The sequence below is a fragment of the Nerophis lumbriciformis genome, linkage group LG11, assembly GCF_033978685.3.
Source record: "Nerophis lumbriciformis linkage group LG11, RoL_Nlum_v2.1, whole genome shotgun sequence".
Taxonomy (NCBI): domain Eukaryota; kingdom Metazoa; phylum Chordata; class Actinopteri; order Syngnathiformes; family Syngnathidae; genus Nerophis; species Nerophis lumbriciformis.
Window position 1 is genome coordinate 51,790,828 of NC_084558.2, and position 20,000 is coordinate 51,810,827.

General features: G+C 36.0%; 1 protein-coding gene across 1 annotated transcript in view; it reads left to right on the forward strand.

Moving 5' to 3' along the window:
- Nucleotides 1-361: 361 nt before the first annotated feature.
- LOC133610208 (membrane-associated phosphatidylinositol transfer protein 2-like) overlaps nucleotides 362-20,000 on the forward strand; it is a 178,890-nt gene continuing 159,251 nt past the window's right edge. The window contains exon 1 of the mRNA XM_061966320.2: nucleotides 362-475. The gene's annotated coding sequence lies outside the window, so the exon portion shown is untranslated. The remainder of the gene's footprint in view (nucleotides 476-20,000) is intronic.

Sequence of the window (20,000 nt, forward strand, 5' to 3'; positions counted from 1 at the left end):
CTTGTTGTTCTGAGACTAAGACAAACTTTGATGATCCACGAAGGAAATTGTTCTTTTTTTTTTTTTTTACGGTGGCGACACGCCGCCACACGTGTGCGTGGTCCTCGCTTTTTCTACTTACCTCTCTGTTGAAAAGCCAGGAGGAGGACGAGGGAAGAAGCTGCATCACAACAAAATCCACCAATCGGGCTTCCGCCTCGTGCGTTTCCACGGCAACAGAGCCTGCTCTTTCACGGGGGAAAGGGGGGAGGCGGGGACAGCGAGAAAGAGAGAGAGAGAGGGAGAGAGAGGGAGAGGGAGGGCAAAAAACAGCGAAGACGAGGGAGGGAGCGATGAAGAGCTTCTCCCCTTTCGCCGGCGCCAAACCCCCAGCGAGGATGAGGGACAACCGGGGACGCGCCTCGGATCTCACGCCGCCATCCGATCTAGGTAACGCTGCAGTGAAGACGCCCAAATAAGGAGTGGCGGTGTGCAGGTGTGTTTGTTTGCACGCTCTCAATCAATCAATGTCCGTCTTCTCGCTTTGTCCTGCCGACTCTGCCTACCGGAGTCCAGCGCGGTCCGCTCTGGGAGTAACATCGTATTTGTAACGACTGGCGTGGGGGAAACGACGGTAAACGAATTGAGGCGTCGTCTGCATGGTCAAGAATATGTGGTGGTCATGCAAGTGGAAAAAGAAGTTAAGCAAGAGCGGATTTCTGAAAATCAAAGACAGTATTTTTCCGTACCATAAGCCACACCCACTACATTTTAGACGGGGGAAACATTTTCCATCTATTAGCCGCACCGGACTATAAGACGTTGTGTATGTACGTTGTGGAATTGCAAAAATATTCTCTAAATGTTTATTTCCATACATTAATTGTTTACAAACATTGTCTGTAACAGGGCAGTAAAACGGCTGATCAAACAAAACAGAAGTCATGGTCATGGACCCACTAGCTGCGCGAGCTAGCTCTCCAATCAGCTAAAAAGTTTATTTACATTCCTTAATTGTTTACAAACATTGTCTGTAACACGGCAGTAAAACGGCTGATCAAACAAAACAGAAGTCATGGTCATGGACCCACTAGCTGCGCGAGCTAGCTCTCCAATCAGCTAAAAAGTTTATTTACGTTCCTTAATTGTTTACAAACATTGTCTGTAACACGGCAGTAAAACGGCTGATCAAACAAAACAGAAGTCATGGTCATGGACCCACTAGCTGCGCGAGCTAGCTCTCCAATCAGCTAAAAAGTTTATTTACATTCCTTAATTGTTTACAAACATTGTCTGTAACAGGGCAGTAAAACGGCTGATCAAACAAAACAGAAGTCATGGTCATGGACCCACTAGCTGCGCGAGCTAGCTCTCCAATCAGCTAAAAAGTTTATTTACATTCCTTAATTGTTTACAAACATTGTCTGTAACACGGCAGTAAAACGGCTGATCAAACAAAACAGAAGTCATGGTCATGGACCCACTAGCTGCGCGAGCTAGCTCTCCAATCAGCTAAAAAGTTTATTTACATTCCTTAATTGTTTACAAACATTGTCTGTAACACGGCAGTAAAACGGCTGATCAAACAAAACAGAAGTCATCGTCATGGACCCACTAGCTGCGCGAGCTAGCTCTCCAATCAGCTAAAAAGTTTATTTACATTCCTTAATTGTTTACAAACATTGTCTGTAACACGGCAGTAAAACGGCTGATCAAACAAAACAGAAGTCATCGTCATGGACCCACTAGCTGCGCGAGCTAGCTCTCCAATCAGCTAAAAAGTTTATTTACATTCTTTAATTGTTTACAAACATTGTCTGTAACACGGCAGTAAAACGGCTGATCAAACAAAACAGAAGTCATCGTCATGGACCCACTAGCTGCGCGAGCTAGCTCTCCAATCAGCTAAAAAGTTTATTTACATTCCTTAATTGTTTACAAACATTGTCTGTAACACGGCAGTAAAAGGAGTAGTCGACAGAAAAAAGGGTGAAAAATGGGTTGTAAAAAACGGGAATTCTGGGAATTCCTGGAAATTTTTTGGAACTTAGAAAAATGATGGTTTGAATGTCCAGGATGGTGGAATATGTTGAAGGTGGAATGATTTGAATAGGTTGAATTGTGCAACTTTCAAAAATATCCTTTTCTTTTCAATGAGAATTTCTTGGGAAAAGCGGGAATTTTTTTCAAATGCCAAAACATTAGAATTTTCAGAATGAGTTTGGTGTTTGATATTCTCAAATTGGTCTAGAAATGTTGAAGTAGTAACATGTTGAATTGAGAAATTGTATTACGGAATTCCTGGAATTTCGAGAAAACCGGGAATTTTTCCAGTTCCAAAAACAACTTTGTTTTTTTGTCCTCATAAGAGGAATGTTTTGACGGTGGAACGGTTAAAGTAGGTAGAAAAATGTGGGAGGAGTAGTCAACAGAAAAAAGGGTGAAAAATGGGTTCTAAAAAACGGGATTTCTGGGAATTCCTGGAAATTTTTTGGAACTTAGAAAAATGATGGTTTGAATGTCCAGGATGGTGGAATATGTTGAAGGTGGAATGATTTGAATAGGTTGAAAAATGTGGGAATTGTGCAACTTTCAAAAATATCCTTTTCTTTTCAATGAGAATTTCTTGGGAATTTCGGGAAAAGCGGGAATTTTTTTTCAAATGCCAAAACATTAGAATTTTCAGAATGAGTTTGGTGTTTGATATTCTCAAATTGGTCTAGAAATGTTGAAGCAGCAACATGTTGAATTGAGAAATTGTATTACGGAATTCCTGGAATTTCGAGAAAACCAGGAATTTTTCCAGTTCCAAAAATAACTTTGTTTTTTTTCCTGATTAAGAGGAATGTTTTGACAGTAGAACGGTTGAAGTGGGTTAAAAAATGTGGAAGGAGTAGTCGACAGAAAAAAGGGTGAAAAATAGGTTCTAAAAAACGGGAATTCTGGGAATTCCTGAAAATTTTTTGGAACTTGGAAAAATTATAGTTTGAATGTCCAGGATGGTGGAATATGTTGAAGGTGGAATGGTTTGAATAGGTTGAAAAATGTGGGAATTGTGCAACTTTGAAAAATATCCCTTTCTTTTCAATGAGAATTTCTTGGGAATTTCGTGAAAAGCGGGAATTTTTTTTCAAATGCTAAAACATTAGAATTTTCAGAATGAGTTTGGTGTTTGATATTCTCAAATTGGTCGAGAAATGTTGAAGTAGTAACATGTTGAATTGAGAAATTGTATTACGGAATTCCTGGAATTTTGAGAATACCGGGAAGTTTTCCAGTTCCAAAAACAACTTTGTTTTTTTGTCCTGATTAAGAGGAATGTTTTGACGGTGGAACGGTTGAAATGGGTTGAAAAATGTGGAAGGAGTAGTCGACAGAAAAAAGGGTGAAAAATGGGTTCTAAAAAACGGGAATTCTGAGAATTCCTGGAAATTTTTTGGAACTTGGAAAAATTATAGTTTGAATGTCCAGGATGGTGGAATATGTTGAAGGTGGAATGGTTTGAATCGGTTGAAAAATGTGGGAATTGTGCAACTTTGAAAAATATCCCTTTCTTTTCAATGAGAATTTCTTGAGAATTTCGGGAAAAGCGGTTTTTTTTTTTTTCAAATGCTAAAACATTAGAATTTTCAGAATGAGTTTGGTGTTTGATATTCTCAAATTGGTCGAGAAATGTTGAAGTAGTAACATGTTGAATTGAGAAATTATATTACGAAATTCCTGGAATTTCGAGAAAACTGGGAATTTTTCCAGTTCCAAAAACAACTTTGTTTTTTGTCCTGATTAAGAGGAATGTTTTGATGGTGGAACGGTTGAAATGGGTTGAAAAATGTGGAAGGAGTAGTCGACAGAAAAAAGGGTGAAAAATGGGTTGTAAAAAACGGGAATTCTGGGAATTCCTGGAAATTCTTTGGAACTTGTAAAAATGATAGTTTGAATGTCCAGGATGAGTTGAATATGTTGAAGGTGGAATGGTTCAAATCGGTTGAAAAATGTGGGAATTGTGCAAATTTGAAAAATATCCCTTTCTTTTCAGTGAGAATTTCTTGGGAATTTCGTGAAAAGCGGGAATTTTTTTTCAAATGCTAAAACATTAGAATTTTCAGAATGAGTTTGGTGTTTGATATTCTCAAATTGGTCGAGAAATGTTGAAGTAGTAACATGTTGAATTGAGAAATTATATTACGAAATTCCTGGAATTTCGAGAAAACTGGGAATTTTTCCAGTTCCAAAAACAACTTTGTTTTTTTGTCCTGATTAAGAGGAATGTTTTGACGGTGGAGCGGTTGAAATGGGTTGAAAAATGTGGAAGGAGTAGTCGACAGAAAAAAGGGTGAAAAATGGGTTGTAAAAAACGGGAATTCTGGGAATTCCTGGAAATTCTTTGGAACTTGTAAAAATGATAGTTTGAATGTCCAGGATGAGTTGAATATGTTGAAGGTGGAATGGTTCAAATCGGTTGAAAAATGTGGGAATTGTGCAAATTTGAAAAATATCCCTTTCTTTTCAGTGAGAATTTCTTGGGAATTTCGTGAAAAGCGGGAATTTTTTTTCAAATGCTAAAACATTAGAATTTTCAGAATGAGTTTGGTGTTTGATATTCTCAAATTGGTCGAGAAATGTTGAAGTAGTAACATGTTGAATTGAGAAATTGTATTACGGAATTCCTGGAATTTCGAGAAAACCGGGAATTTTTCCAGTTCCAAAAACAACTTTGTTTTTTTTGTCCTGATTAAGAGGAATGTTTTGAAGGTGGAACGGTTGAAATGGGTTGAAAAATGTGGAAGGAGTAGTCGACAGAAAAAAGGGTGAAAAATGGGTTCTAAAAAACGGGAATTCTGGGAATTCCTGGAAATTTTTTGGAACTTGGAAAAATGATAGTTTAAATGTCCAGGATGGTGGAATATGTTGAAGGTGGAATGGTTTGAATCGGTTGAAAAATGTGGGAATTGTGCGACTTTGAAAAATATCCCTTTCTTTTCAATGAGAATTTCTTGAGAATTTCGGGAAAAGCGGGTATTTTTTTTTTCAAATGCTAAAACATTAGAATTTTCAGAATGAGTTTGGTGTTTGATATTCTCAAATTGGTCGAGAAATGTTGAAGTAGTAACATGTTGAATTGAGAAATTATATTACGAAATTCCTGGAATTTCGAGAAAACCGGGAATTTTTCCAGTTCCAAAAACAACTTTGTTTTTTTGTCCTGATTAAGAGGAATGTTTTGACGGTGGAACGGTTGAAATGGGTTGAAAAATGTGGAAGGAGTAGTCGACAGAAAAAAGGGTGAAAAATAGGTTCTAAAAAACGGGAATTCTGGGAATTCCTGGAAATTTTTTGGAACTTGTAAAAATGATAGTTTGAATGTCCAGGATGAGTTGAATATGTTGAAGGTGGAATGGTTCAAATCGGTTGAAAAATGTGGGAATTGTGCAAATTTGAAAAATATCCCTTTCTTTTCAGTGAGAATTTCTTGGGAATTCCGTGAAAAGCGGGAATGTTTTTTCAAATGCTAAAACATTAGAATTTTCAGAATGAGTTTGGTGTTTGATATTCTCAAATTGGTCGAGAAATGTTGAAGTAGTAACATGTTGAATTGAGAAATTGTATTACGGCATTCCTGGAATTTCGAGAAAACCGGGAATTTTTCCAGTTCCAAAAATAACTTTGTTTTTTGTCCTGATTAAGAGGAATGTTTTGACAGTAGAACGGTTGAAATGGATTGAAAAATGTGGAAGGAGTAGTCGACAGAAAAAAGGGTGAAACATGGGTTCTAAAAACGGGAATTCCTGGAAATTTTTTGGAACTTAGAAAAATGATGGTTTGAATGTCCAGGATGGTGGAATATGTTGAAGGTGGAATGATTTGAATAGGTTGAAAAATGTGGGAATTGTGCAACTTTCAAAAATATCCTTTTCTTTTCAGTGAGAATTTCTTGGGAATTTCATGAAAAGCGGGAATTTTTTTTCAAATGCTAAAACATTAGAATTTTCAGAATGAGTTTGGTGTTTGACATTCTCAAATTGGTCGAGAAATGTTGAAGTAGTAACATGTTGAATTGAGAAATTATATTACGAAATTCCTGGAATTTCGAGAAAACCGGGAATTTTTCCAGTTCCAAAAACAACTTTGTTTTTTTGTCCTGATTAAGAGGAATGTTTTGACGGTGGAACGGTTGAAATGGGTTGAAAAATGTGGAAGGAGTAGTCGACAGAAAAAAGGGTGAAAAATGGGTTCTAAAAAACGGGAATTCTGGGAATTCCTGGAAATTTTTTGGAACTTGGAAAAATGATAGTTTGAATGTCCAGGATGAGTTGAATATGTTGAAGGTGGAATGGTTCAAATCGGTTGAAAAATGTGGGAATTGTGCAAATTTGAAAAATATCCCTTTCTTTTCAGTGAGAATTTCTTGGGAATTCCGTGAAAAGCGGGAATGTTTTTTCAAATGCTAAAACATTAGAATTTTCAGAATGAGTTTGGTGTTTGATATTCTCAAATTGGTCGAGAAATGTTGAAGTAGTAACATGTTGAATTGAGAAATTGTATTACGGAATTCCTGGAATTTCGAGAAAACCGGGAATTTTTCCAGTTCCAAAAATAACTTTGTTTTTTTGTCCTGATTAAGAGGAATGTTTTGACGGTGGAACGGTTGAAATGGGTTGAAAAATGTGGAAGGAGTAGTCGACAGAAAAAAGGGTGAAAAATGGGTTCTAAAAAACGGGAATTCTGGGAATTCCTGGAAATTTTTTGGAACTTGGAAAAATGATAGTTTGAATGTCCAGGATGGTGGAATATGTTGAAGGTGGAATGGCTTGAATCGGTTGAAAAATGTGGGAATTGTGCGACTTGGAAAAATGTCCCATTCATTTCAATGGGAACTTCCTGGAAATTTAGGAATTTTAATTTTTTTTTTTTTTTAAATGATTATGAGCATGAATGTCCTGAATGAGCTGAATTGGTTGGTGTTGGAATTGTTTAAATCGCTCAATAAATGTTGAAGTAGTTACGGAATTTCGGGAAAACAGCCAAAATATGCTGACTCAACAAGCTAGCTTGTTGGCTAGCTTGATATTTTTAAGCTAGTACTTCATGTGCGCGATGATTTTGCGCCAAAAGAAAAGTTGCAAACCCAAACATGAATTTAGCCAAAATATGCTGACTCAACAAACTAGCTTGTATGCTAGGTGGTTACTTATTTTTATATTTTTAAGATAAATACTTTATGTATTTTATGATTTTGTGCGAAAAGTAAAGTTGCAAACCCAAACATGAATTTAGCCAAAATATGCTGACTCAACAAGCTAGCTTGTTGGCTAGCTTGTTACTTATTTTGATATTTTTAAGATAAATACTTTATGTATTTTATGATTTTGCGCGAAAAGTAAAGTTGCAAATCCAAACATGAATTTAGCCAAAATATGTTGACTCAACAAGTTAGCTTGTTGGCTAGCTGGTTACTTATTTTGATATTTTTAAGATAGTACTTTATGTGTGCTATGATTTTGCGCCAAAAGAAAAGTTGCAAATCCAAACATGAATTTAGCCAAAATATGCTGACTCAACAAGCTAGCTTGTTGGCTAGCTGGTTACTTATTTTGATATTTTTAAGATCAGTACTTTATGTATTTTATGATATTGCGTGAAAAGTAAAGTTGCAAATCCAAACATGAATTTAGCCAAAATATGCTGACTCAACAAGCTAGCTTCTTGGCTAGCTGGTTACTTATTTTGATATTTTTAAGATAGTACTTTATGTATTTTATGATTTTGTGTGAAAAGTAAAGTTGCAAACCCAAACATGAATTTAGCCAAAACATGCTGACTCAACAAGTTAGCTTGTTGGCTAGCTGGTTACTTATTTTGATATTTTTAAGATAGTACTTTATGTGTGCTATGATTTTGCGCCAAAAGAAAAGTTACAAATCCAAACATGAATTTAGCCAAAATATGCTGACTCAACAAGCTAGCTTGTTGGCTAGCTTGTTACTTATTTTGATATTTTTAAGATAAATACTTTATGTATTTTATGATTTTGCGCGAAAAGTAAAGTTGCAAACCCAAACATGAATTAAGGCAAAATATGCTGACTCAACAAGCTAGCTTGTTGGCTCGTTTGTTACTTATTTCGATATTTTTAAGATAGTACTTTGAGCCAAAATATGCTGACTCAACAAGCTAGCTTGTTGGCCCGTTTGTTACTTATTTCGATATTTTTAAGATAGTACTTTGAGCCAAAATATGCTGACTCAACAAGCTAGCTTGTTGGCTAGCTGGTTACTTATTTTGATATTTTTAAGATCTGTATTTTATGATTTTGCATGAAAACTAATTTAGCCAAAATATGCTGACTCAACAAGCTAGCTTGTTGGCTAGCTTGTTACTTATTTTGATATTTTTAAGATAAATACTTTATGTATTTTATGATTTTGCGCGAAAAGTAAAGTTGCAAATCCAAACATGAATTTAGCCAAAATATGCTGACTCAACAAGTTAGCTTGTTGGCTAGCTGGTTACTTATTTTGATATTTTTAAGATAGTACTTTATGTGTGCTATGATTTTGCGCCATAAGAAAAGTTACAAATCCAAACATGAATTTAGCCAAAATATGCTGACTCAACAAGCTAGCTTGTTGGCTAGCTTGTTACTTATTTTGATATTTTTAAGATAAATACTTTATGTATTTTGTGATTTTGCGCGAAAAGAAAAGTTGCAAACCCAAACATGAATTTAGCCAAAATATGCTGACTCAACAAGCTAGCTTGTATGCTAGGTGGTTACTTATTTTTATATTTTTAAGATAAATACTTTATGTATTTTATGATTTTGTGCGAAAAGTAAAGTTGCAAACCCAAACATGAATTTAGCCAAAACATGCTGACTCAACAAGCTAGCTTGTTGGCTAGCTGGTTACTTATTTTGATATTTTTAAGATAGTACTTTATGTGTGCTATGATTTTGCGCCAAAAGAAAAGTTACAAATCCAAACATGAATTTAGCCAAAATATGCTGACTCAACAAGCTAGCTTGTTGGCTAGCTTGTTACTTATTTTGATATTTTTAAGATAAATACTTTATGTATTTTATGATTTTGTGCGAAAAGTAAAGTTGCAAACCCAAACATGAATTTAGCCAAAATATGCTGACTCAACAAGCTAGCTTGTTGGCTCGTTTGTTACTTATTTCGATATTTTTAAGATAGTACTTTGAGCCAAAATATGCTGACTCAACAAGCTAGCTTGTTGGCTAGCTGGTTACTTATTTTGATATTTTTAAGATCAGTACTTTATGTATTTTATGATTTTGCATGAAAAGTAATTTAGCCAAAATATGCTGACTCAACAAGCTAGCTTGTTGGCTAGCTTGTTACTTACTTTGATATTTTTAAGATAAATACTTTATGTATTTTATGATTATGTGCGAAAAGTAAAGTTGCAAATCCAAACATGAATTTAGCCAAAATATGCTGACTCAACAAGCTAGCTTCTTAGCTTGTTTGTTTCTTATTTTGATATTTTTAAGATAGTGCTTATGTGTTTTATGACTTTGCGCAAAAAGAAAAGTTACAAACCCAAACATGAATTTAGCCAAAATATGCTGACTCAACAAGCTAGCTTGTTGCCTAGCTTGTTACTTATTTTGATATTTTTAAGATAAATACTTTATGTATTTTATGATTTTGCACGAAAAGAAAAGTTGCAAACCCAAACATGAATTAAGACAAAATATGCTGACTCAACAAGCTAGCTTGTTGGCTCGTTTGTTACTTATTTCGATATTTTTAAGATAGTACTTTGAGCCAAAATATGCTGACTCAACAAGCTAGCTTGTTGGCTAGCTGGTTACTTATTTTGATATTTTTAAGATCAGTACTTTATGTATTTTATGATTTTGCATGAAAAGTAATTTAGCCAAAATATGCTGACTCAACAAGCTAGCTTATTGGCTAGCTTGTTACTTATTTTGATATTTTCAAGATAAATACTTTATGTATTTTATGATTTTGCGCGAAAAGTAAAGTTGCAAATCCAAACATGAATTTAGCCAAAATATGTTGACTCAACAAGTTAGCTTGTTGGCTAGCTTGTTACTTATTTTGATATTTTTAAGATAAATACTTTATGTATTTTATGATTTTGCGCCAAAAGAAAAGTTGCAAACCCAAACATGAATTTAGCCAAAATATGCTGACTCAACAAGCTAGCTTGTTGGCTAGCTTGTTACTTATTTTGATATTTTTAAGATAAGTACTTTATGTATTTTATGATTTTGCGCGAAAAGTAAAGTTGCAAACCCAAACATGAATTAAGGCAAAATATGCTGACTCAACAAGCTAGCTTGTTGGCCCGTTTGTTACTTATTTCGATATTTTTAAGATAGTACTTTGAGCCAAAATATGCTGACTCAACAAGCTAGCTTGTTGGCTAGCTGGTTACTTATTTTGATATTTTTAAGATCTGTATTTTATGATTTTGCATGAAAAGTAATTTAGCCAAAATATGCTGACTCAACAAGCTAGCTTGTTGGCTCGTTTGTTACTTATTTTGATATTTTTATGATAAGTACTGGGTTTTTTTTAATGATTTTGCGCCAAAAGAAAAGTTGCAAACCCAAACATGAATTTAGCCAAAATATGCTGACTCAACAAGCTAGCTTGTATGCTAGCTTGTTACTTATTTTGATATTTTTATGATAAGTACTGTTTTTTTTTTAATGATTTTGCGCCAAAAGAAAAGTTGCAAATCCAAACATGAATTTAGCCAAAATATGCTGACTCAACAAGCTAGCTTGTATGCTAGCTTGTTACTTATTTTGATATTTTTAAGATAAGTACTTTATGTATTTTATGACTTTGCGCAAAAAGTAAAGTTGCAAACCCAAACATGAATTTAGCCAAAATATGCTGACTCAACAAACTAGCTTCTTAGCTCGTTTGTTACTTATTTTGATATTTTTAAGATAGTGCTTATGTGTTTTATGACTTTGCGCCAAAAGAAAAGTTGCAAATCCAAACATGAATTTAACCAAAATATGCTGACTCAACAAGCTAGCTTGTTGGCTAGCTTGATATTTTTAAGCTAGTACTTCATGTGCGCTATGATTTTGCGCCAAAAGAAAAGTTGCAAACTCAAACATGAATTTAGCCAAAATATGCTGACTCAACAAGCTAGCTTGTATGCTAGCTTGTTACTTATTTTGATATTTTTATGATAAGTACTGTTTTTTTTTAATGATTTTGCGCCAAAAGAAAAGTTGCAAATCCAAACATGAATTTAGCCAAAATATGTGACTCAACAAGCTAGCTTCTTAGCTAGCTGGTTACTTATTTTGATATTTTTAAGATAGTATTTATGTGTTTTATGACTTTGCGCAAAAAGTAAAATTGCAAACCCAAACATGAATTTAGCCAAAATATGCTGACTCAACAAGCTAGCTTGTTGGCTAGCTTGTTACTTATTTTGATATTTTTAAGATAGTGCTTATGTGTTTTATGACTTTGCGCCAAAAGAAAAGTTGCAAACCCAAACATGAATTTAGCCAAAATATGCTGACTCAACGAGCTAGCTTGTATGCTAGCTTGTTACTTATTTTGATATTTTTAAGATAAGTACTTTATGTATTTTATGATTTTGCGCAAAAAGTAAAGTTGCAAACCCAAACATGAATTTTGCCAAAATATGCTGACTCAACAAACTAGCTTCTTAGCTCGTTTGTTACTTATTTTGATATTTTTAAGATAGTACCTATGTGTTTTATGACTTTGTGCAAAAAGTAAAGTTGCAAACCCAAACATGAATTCAGCCAAAATATGCTGACTCAACAAGCTAGCTTCTTAGCTCGTTTGTTACTTATTTTGAAATTTTTAAGATAGTGCTTATGTGTTTTATGACTTTGCGCCAAAAGAAAAGTTGCAAATCCAAACATGAATTTAACCAAAATATGCTGACTCAACAAGCTAGCTTGTTGGCTAGCTTGATATTTTTAAGCTAGTACTTCATGTGCGCTATGATTTTGCGCCAAAAGAAAAGTTGCAAACTCAAACATGAATTTAGCTAAAATATGCTGACTCAACAAGCTAGGCTGTATGCTTGCTTGTTACTTATTTTGATATTTTTATGATAAGTACTGTTTTTTTTTAATGATTTTGCGCCAAAAGAAAAGTTGCAAATCCAAACATGAATTTAGCCAAAATATGTGACTCAACAAGCTAGCTTGTATGCTAGCTTGTTACTTATTTTGATATTTTTAAGATAGGGTAAGTACTTTATGTATTTTATGACTTTGCGCAAAAAGTAAAGTTGCAAACCCAAACATGAATTTAGCCAAAATATGCTGACTCAACAAACTAGCTTCTTAGCTCGTTTGTTACTTATTTTGATATTTTTAAGATAGTATTTATGTGTTTTATGACTTTGCGCAAAAAGTAAAATTGCAAACCCAAACATGAGTTTAGCCAAAATATGCTGACTCAACAAGCTAGCTTGTTGGCTAGCTTGATATTTTTAAGCTCGTACTTCATGTGCGCTATGATTTTGCGCCAAAAGAAAAGTTGCAAACCCAAACATGAATTTAGCCAAAATATGCTGACTCAACAAGCTAGCTTGTTGGCTCGTTTGTTACTTATTTTGATATTTTTAAGATAGTACTTATGTGTTCTATGACTTTGCGCAAAAAGTAAAGTTGCAAACCCAAACATGAATTTAGCCAAAATATGCTGACTCAACAAGCTAGCTTCTTAGCTCGTTTGTTACTTATTTTGATATTTTTAAGATAGAACTTATGTGTTTTATGACATTGTGCAAAAAGTAAAGTTGCAAATCCAAACATGAATTTAGCCAAAATATGCTGACTCAACAAGTTAGCTTGTTGGCTAGCTGGTTACTTATTTTGATATTTTTAAGATAGTACTTTATGTGTGCCATGATTTTGCGCCAAAAGAAAAGTTACAAATCCAAACATGAATTTAGCCAAAATATGCTGACTCAACAAGCTAGCTTCTTAGCTCGTTTGTTACTTATTTTGATATTTTTAAGATAGTACTTATGTGTTTTATAACTTTGTGCGAAAAGTAAAGTTGCAAACCCAAACATGAATTTAGCCAAAATATGCTGACTCAACAAGCTAGCTTGTTGGCTCGTTTGTTACTTATTTTGATATTTTTAAGATAGTACTTTGAGCCAAAATATGCTGACTCAACAAGCTAGCTTGTATGCTAGGTGGTTACTTAATTTGATATTTTTAAGATAGTACTTTATGTATTTTATGATTTTGCGCAAAAAGTAAATTTGCAAACCCAAACATGAATTTAGCCAAAATATGCTGACTCAACAAGCTAGCTTCTTGGCTCGTTTGTTACTTATTTCGATATTTTTAAGATAGTACTTTGAGCCAAAATATGCTGACTCAACAAGCTAGCTTGTATGCTAGGTGGTTACTTAATTTGATATTTTTAAGATAGTACTTTATGTATTTTATGATTTTGCGCAAAAAGTAAATTTGCAAACCCAAACATGAATTTAGCCAAAATATGCTGACTCAACAAGCTAGCTTGTTGGCTCGTTTGTTACTTATTTTGATATTTTTAAGATAGTACCTATGTGTTTTATGACTTTGTGCAAAAAGTAAAGTTCAAACCCAAACATGAATTTAGCCAAAATATGCTGACTCAACAAACTAGCTTCTTAGCTCGTTTGTTACTTATTTTGATATTTTTAAGATAGTATTTATGTGTTTTATGACTTTGCGCAAAAAGTAAAATTGCAAACCCAAACATGAATTTAGCCAAAATATACTGACTCAACAAGCTAGCTTGTATGCTAGGTGGTTACTTATTTTGATATTTTTAAGATAGTACTATATGTATTTTATGATTTTGTGCGAAAAGTAAAGTTACAAACCCAAACATGAATTTAGCCAAAATATGCTGACTCAACAAGCTAGCTTCTTAGCTCGTTTGTTACTTATTTTGATATTTTTAAGATAGTACTTATGTGTTTTATGACTTTGTGCAAAAAGTAAAGTTGCAAACCCAAACATGAATTCAGCCAAAATATGCTGACTCAACAAGCTAGCTTCTTAGCTCGTTTGTTACTTATTTTGATATTTTTAAGATAGTGCTTATGTGTTTTATGACTTTGCGCCAAAAGAAAAGTTGCAAATCCAAACATGAATTTAACCAAAATATGCTGACTCAACAAGCTAGCTTGTTGGCTAGCTTGATATTTTTAAGCTAGTACTTCATGTGCGCTATGATTTTGCGCCAAAAGAAAAGTTGCAAACTCAAACATGAATTTAGCTAAAATATGCTGACTCAACAAGCTAGCTTGTATGCTTGCTTGTTACTTATTTTGATATTTTTATGATAAGTACTGTTTTTTTTTAATGATTTTGCGCCAAAAGAAAAGTTGCAAATCCAAACATAAATTTAGCCAAAAAATGCTGTCTCAACAAGCTAGCTTGTTTGCTAGCTTGATATTTTTAAGATAAGTACTTTATGTGTTTTATGACTTTGCGCAAAAAGTAAAGTTGCAAACCCAAACATGAATTTAGCCAAAATATGCTGACTCAACAAACTAGCTTCTTAGCTCGTTTGTTACTTATTTTGATATTTTTAAGATAGTATTTATGTGTTTTATGACTTTGCGCAAAAAGTAAAATTGCAAACCCAAACATGAGTTTAGCCAAAATATGCTGACTCAACAAGCTAGCTTGTTGGCTAGCTTGATATTTTTAAGCTCGTACTTCATGTGCGCTATGATTTTGCGCCAAAAGAAAAGTTGCAAATCCAAACATGAATTTAGCCAAAATATGCTGACTCAACAAGCTAGCTAGCATTCTGAGGCGTCACCTTGTAGTTTCTCGCAGCTGGAATAAAATGTTTTAGCAACGTAGCAAACGCGGAAGATGATCTTAGCATAAACTGCGTGCCAATTCGAACTCTTATGCTACGTGCTACGTTAGCATGCTGGGTTTTATCGCTAAGGACAGCTAGCAAGTGTTGTGAAAAGTGCCCGACTGAGAGGCTAGCACGGCCGTGGTCATGAAAAGTAAAGAATGGATGAAGCGAGGGTGGATTTAGCTGGCGGTCGATAAATGAAATGAAGCCAAAAAGCTGTTCCAGTAATTTAATGTTGCTTTCCTGGCAGAGATCACGTCAGACTTGCTCTGCGGTCTGGACTCACTTAAAAGCAAAGATCCTCCCCGGGGGTTGCGAGGACACAATGTTGTGTCGGCTTCTCCTGTTTTATTGTGTCAGACTTCTCTTGTTTTGCTCCAATGTTTTGACAGCGAGTGCAAGCTCTTGTTCACCCTCAAGGATCTTTGATTTCCCAGACCTCCTCCTTCCTTTCATCAGCTTTGGTGCACTTTGTGGGAACACCAGCTTGCACTTTACCTGCTTCTCCTCCCAGGCATACTCACATTTAAAACTAACACATCAGTGTATTATTATTATTAGGGCCCGCATGGCCCATTGTATAAGGACTCCCTTTACAATGGGACATAAGGACCTATTGTATTTGTAAGGTTTTATTATTCTTTATTCTTCCGCCGCCACAACAAACTGTAATTTGACCCACTTAACATGCTTCAAAACTCACCATATTTGACCCACACATCAGGACCTGCGAAAATGACCTTTTTTAAAAAAAAACGAACCCCAAAACTCAAAATTACGCTCTAGCGCCCCCTAGGAAAAAAACAAACTAGACTGCCTATATCTCCCACTAGGAAGATCGGAGAGACATGAAACAAAAACCTGTATGTAGGTCTGACTTAGACCTAGTTTTCATAATCGTATATCATTGGGCAGAAATCAACAGGAAGTCGGCAATTCCCCCTTCAAGACAAAAAAGTACTAAAAACAGTCACTTTTGCCTCTTTGAGCTGTAATTTGACCCTTTTAACACGCTTCAAAACTCACCGAACTGAACACACACATCAGGACTGGCAAAAATTGCGATCTAATACAAAAACCTAACCCCAAATTTAAAATTTTTTGAATAAAACGGAGAAAAAACTGCTCCTCGGAAGAAAAAATTACAAAACTGCCTGTAACTCCCACTGGGAAGGTCGGAGAGACATGAAACAAAAACCTCTATGTAGGTCTCACTTAGACCTACATTTCATAAATTGACAACCCCCAGCAAAAATCAACAGGAAGTTTGTTATTCCCCCTTCAAAACCGGTCACCTTTCTTCAAAATCTATCTCCTCTTAGCGCGTTTGTCGTTTCGCCTTCAAACTAACACAGGAGAGAGATTAAACCCTTGTGATTAAAAGTATAGATGGGATTTTTAATACCTGCTCCGGTTTTGATTTTATGACCCTTCAAAGACCCGCTGCACTGATGCTCCTGCGGTGCTGTTTTTTTAAGATGGCTGCTCAAAAGCAGGAAGCACCAACGTGCCCACACAATGCAGACAAGGTAGGTACACTAGACAAAAGTCTTGGGACACTTCAGACTAAAAGTAGACAAAAGTATTGGGACACTTAGGACTAGCACCTGCCAAATACGCGGGCCCGAACAACGCTGCTTGCAGCTTTAATTATTCTTTATTCTTCCGCCGCCACAACAAACTGTAATTTGACCCACTTAACATGCTTCAAAACTCACCATATTTGACCCACACATCAGGACCTGCGAAAATGACCTTTTTAAAAAAAAACGAACCCCAAAACTCAAAATTGCGCTCTAGCGCCCCCTAGGGAAAAAAACAAACTAGACTGCCTATATCTCCCACTAGGAAGATCGGAGAGACATGAAACAAAAACCTGTATGTAGGTCTGACTTAGACCTAGTTTTCATAATCGTATATCATTGGGCAGAAATCAACAGGAAGTCGGCAATTCCCCCTTCAAGACAAAAAAGTACTAAAAACAGTCACTTTTGCCTCTTTGAGCTGTAATTTGACCCTTTTAACACGCTTCAAAACTCACCGAACTGAACACACACATCAGGACTGGCAAAAATTGCGATCTAATACAAAAACCTAACCCCAAATTTAAAATTTTTTGAATAAAACGGAGAAAAATGTTACGGTTGCGTGGCATTGTGATGCCGGAGGTCGTCTTTTCAAGATGCAGAGGGATGTCAGGAAGCGGCTTGCAGGTGAGAATAAATGATTTATTCTGATTGCAGAAAAAAATGCTGCGCGGTGCACCACGGCACGGAAAACAAGAGGGTAGCAAAGATGCTAATATCAAAAATGTAAACTATGAGCGAAACTAGGAGCGTAACTTGTTGCGTAGGAGCAAACAAAACCAACAGACCGAATGAGGCCAGCGCGTAAACTAAATAGCCCTCTGATTAGTGCCCGGGCAACAGGTGCGGGTCCGGGACACTAACCAGAGGCAGGTGACTATAATCTGCCGTCATGGCAACAGAAACAAACTCAAGAGGTGCTGAAAACACAAGTGACTTGAAAACAAAAACAAAAATATGATCCGGGCAGCGGATCATAACAAAAAAACTGCTCCTCGGAAGAAAAAAAATGACAAAACTGCCTGTAACTCCCACTGGGAAGGTCGGAGAGACATGAAACAAAAACCTCTCCGTAGATCTCACTTAGACCTACATTTCATAAATTGACAACCCCTAGCAAAAACCAACAGGAAGTTTGCTATTCCCCCTTCAAAACAATTTTTTTGTAAAAACCGGTCACCTTTCTTCAAACATTATCTCCTCTGAGCGCGTTTGTTGTTTCGACTTCAAACTAACACAGGAGAGAGATTGAACCCTTCTGATTAAAAGTTGACGAAAGAGTTTTGATACCGGCTCCGGTTTTGATTTTATGACCCTTCAAAGAGCCGCTGCGCTGATGCTGCTGTTTTTTCGAGAAGGCTGCTTAAAAGCAGGAAGCACCAGCGTGCCCACACAATGCAGACAAGGTAGGTACACTAGACAAAAGTCTTGGGACACTTCAGACTACAAGTAGACAAAAGTATTGGGACACTTAGGACTACCACTGGACAAAAGTATTGGGACACATAGCACGAAAACTGGACAAAAGTATTGGGACACTTGGGACTACAACTTGACAAAAGTATTGGGACACTTATTACTACAACTGGACAAAAGTATTGGGACACTTATGACGAAAACTGGACAAAAGTATTGGGACACTTACACTGCACAAAAGTATTGGGACACTTAGGAATACCACTGCACAAAAGTATTGGGACACTTCAGACTAAAAGTAGACAAAAGTATTGGGACACTTATGACTACCACTGGACAAAAGTATTGGGACACATAGCACGGAAACTGGACAAAAGTATTGGGACACTTGGGACTACAACTTGACAAAAGTATTGGGACACTTATTACTACAACTGGACAAAAGTATTGGGACACTTATGACGAAAACTGGACAAAAGTATTGGGACACTTACACTGCACAAACGTATTGGGACACTTAGGAATACCACTGCACAAAAGTATTGGGACACTTCACACTAAAAGTAGACTAAAGTATTGGGACACTTAGGACTGCCACTGGACAAAAGTATTGGGACACATAGCACGAAAACTGGACAAAAGTATTGGGACACTTGGGACTACAACTTGACAAAAGTATTGGGACACTTATTACTACAACTGGACAAAAGTATTGGGACACTTATGACGAAAACTGGACAAAAGTATTGGGACACTTACACTGCACAAAAGTATTGGGACACTTAGGAATACCACTGCACAAAAGTATTGGGACACTTCACACTAAAAGTAGACAAAAGTATTGGGACACTTATGACTACCACTGGACAAAAGTATTGGGACACATAGCACGAAAACTGGACAAAAGTATTGGGACACTTGGGACTACAACTTGACAAAAGTATTGGGACACTTATTACTACAACTGGACAAAAGTATTGGGACACTTATGACGAAAACTGGACAAAAGTATTGGGACACTTACACTGCACAAAAGTATTGGGACACTTAGGAATACCACTGCACAAAAGTATTGGGACACTTCACACTAAAAGTAGACAAAAGTATTGGGACACTTATGACTACCACTGGACAAAAGTATTGGGACACATAGCACGAAAACTGGACAAAAGTATTGGGACACTTGGGACTACAACTTGACAAAAGTATTGGGACACTTATTACTACAACTGGACAAAAGTATTGGGACACTTATGACGAAAACTGGACAAAAGTATTGGGACACTTACACTGCACAAAAGTATTGGGACACTTAGGAATACCACTGCACAAAAGTATTGGGACACTTCAGACTAAAAGTAGACAAAAGTATTGGGACACTTATGACTACCACTGGACAAAAGTATTGGGACACATAGCACGAAAACTGGACAAAAGTATTGGGACACTTGGGACTACAACTTGACAAAAGTATTGGGACACTTATTACTACAACTGGACAAAAGTATTGGGACACATAGCACGAAAACTGGACAAAAGTATTGGGACACTTGGGACTACCACTGGACAAAAGTATTGGGACACATAGCACGAAAACTGGACAAAAGTATTGGGACACTTGGGACTACAACTTGACAAAAGTATTGGGACACTTATTACTACAACTGGACAAAAGTATTGGGACACATAGCACGAAAACTGGACAAAAGTATTGGGACACTTGGGACTACAACTTGACAAAAGTATTGGGACACTTATTACTACAACTGGACGAAAGTATTGGGACACTTATGACGAAAACTGGACAAAAGTATTGGGACACTTACACTGCACAAAAGTATTGGGACACTTAGGACTACCACTGGACAAAAGTATTGGGACACATAGCACGAAAACTGGACAAAAGTATTGGGACACTTGGGACTACAACTTGACAAAAGTATTGGGACACTTATTACTACAACTGGACAAAAGTATTGGGACACTTATGACGAAAACTGGACAAAAGTATTGGGACACTTACACTGCACAAAAGTATTGGGACACTTATGACTACCACTGGACAAAAGTATTGGGACACATAGCACGAAAACTGGACAAAAGTATTGGGACACTTGGGACTACAACT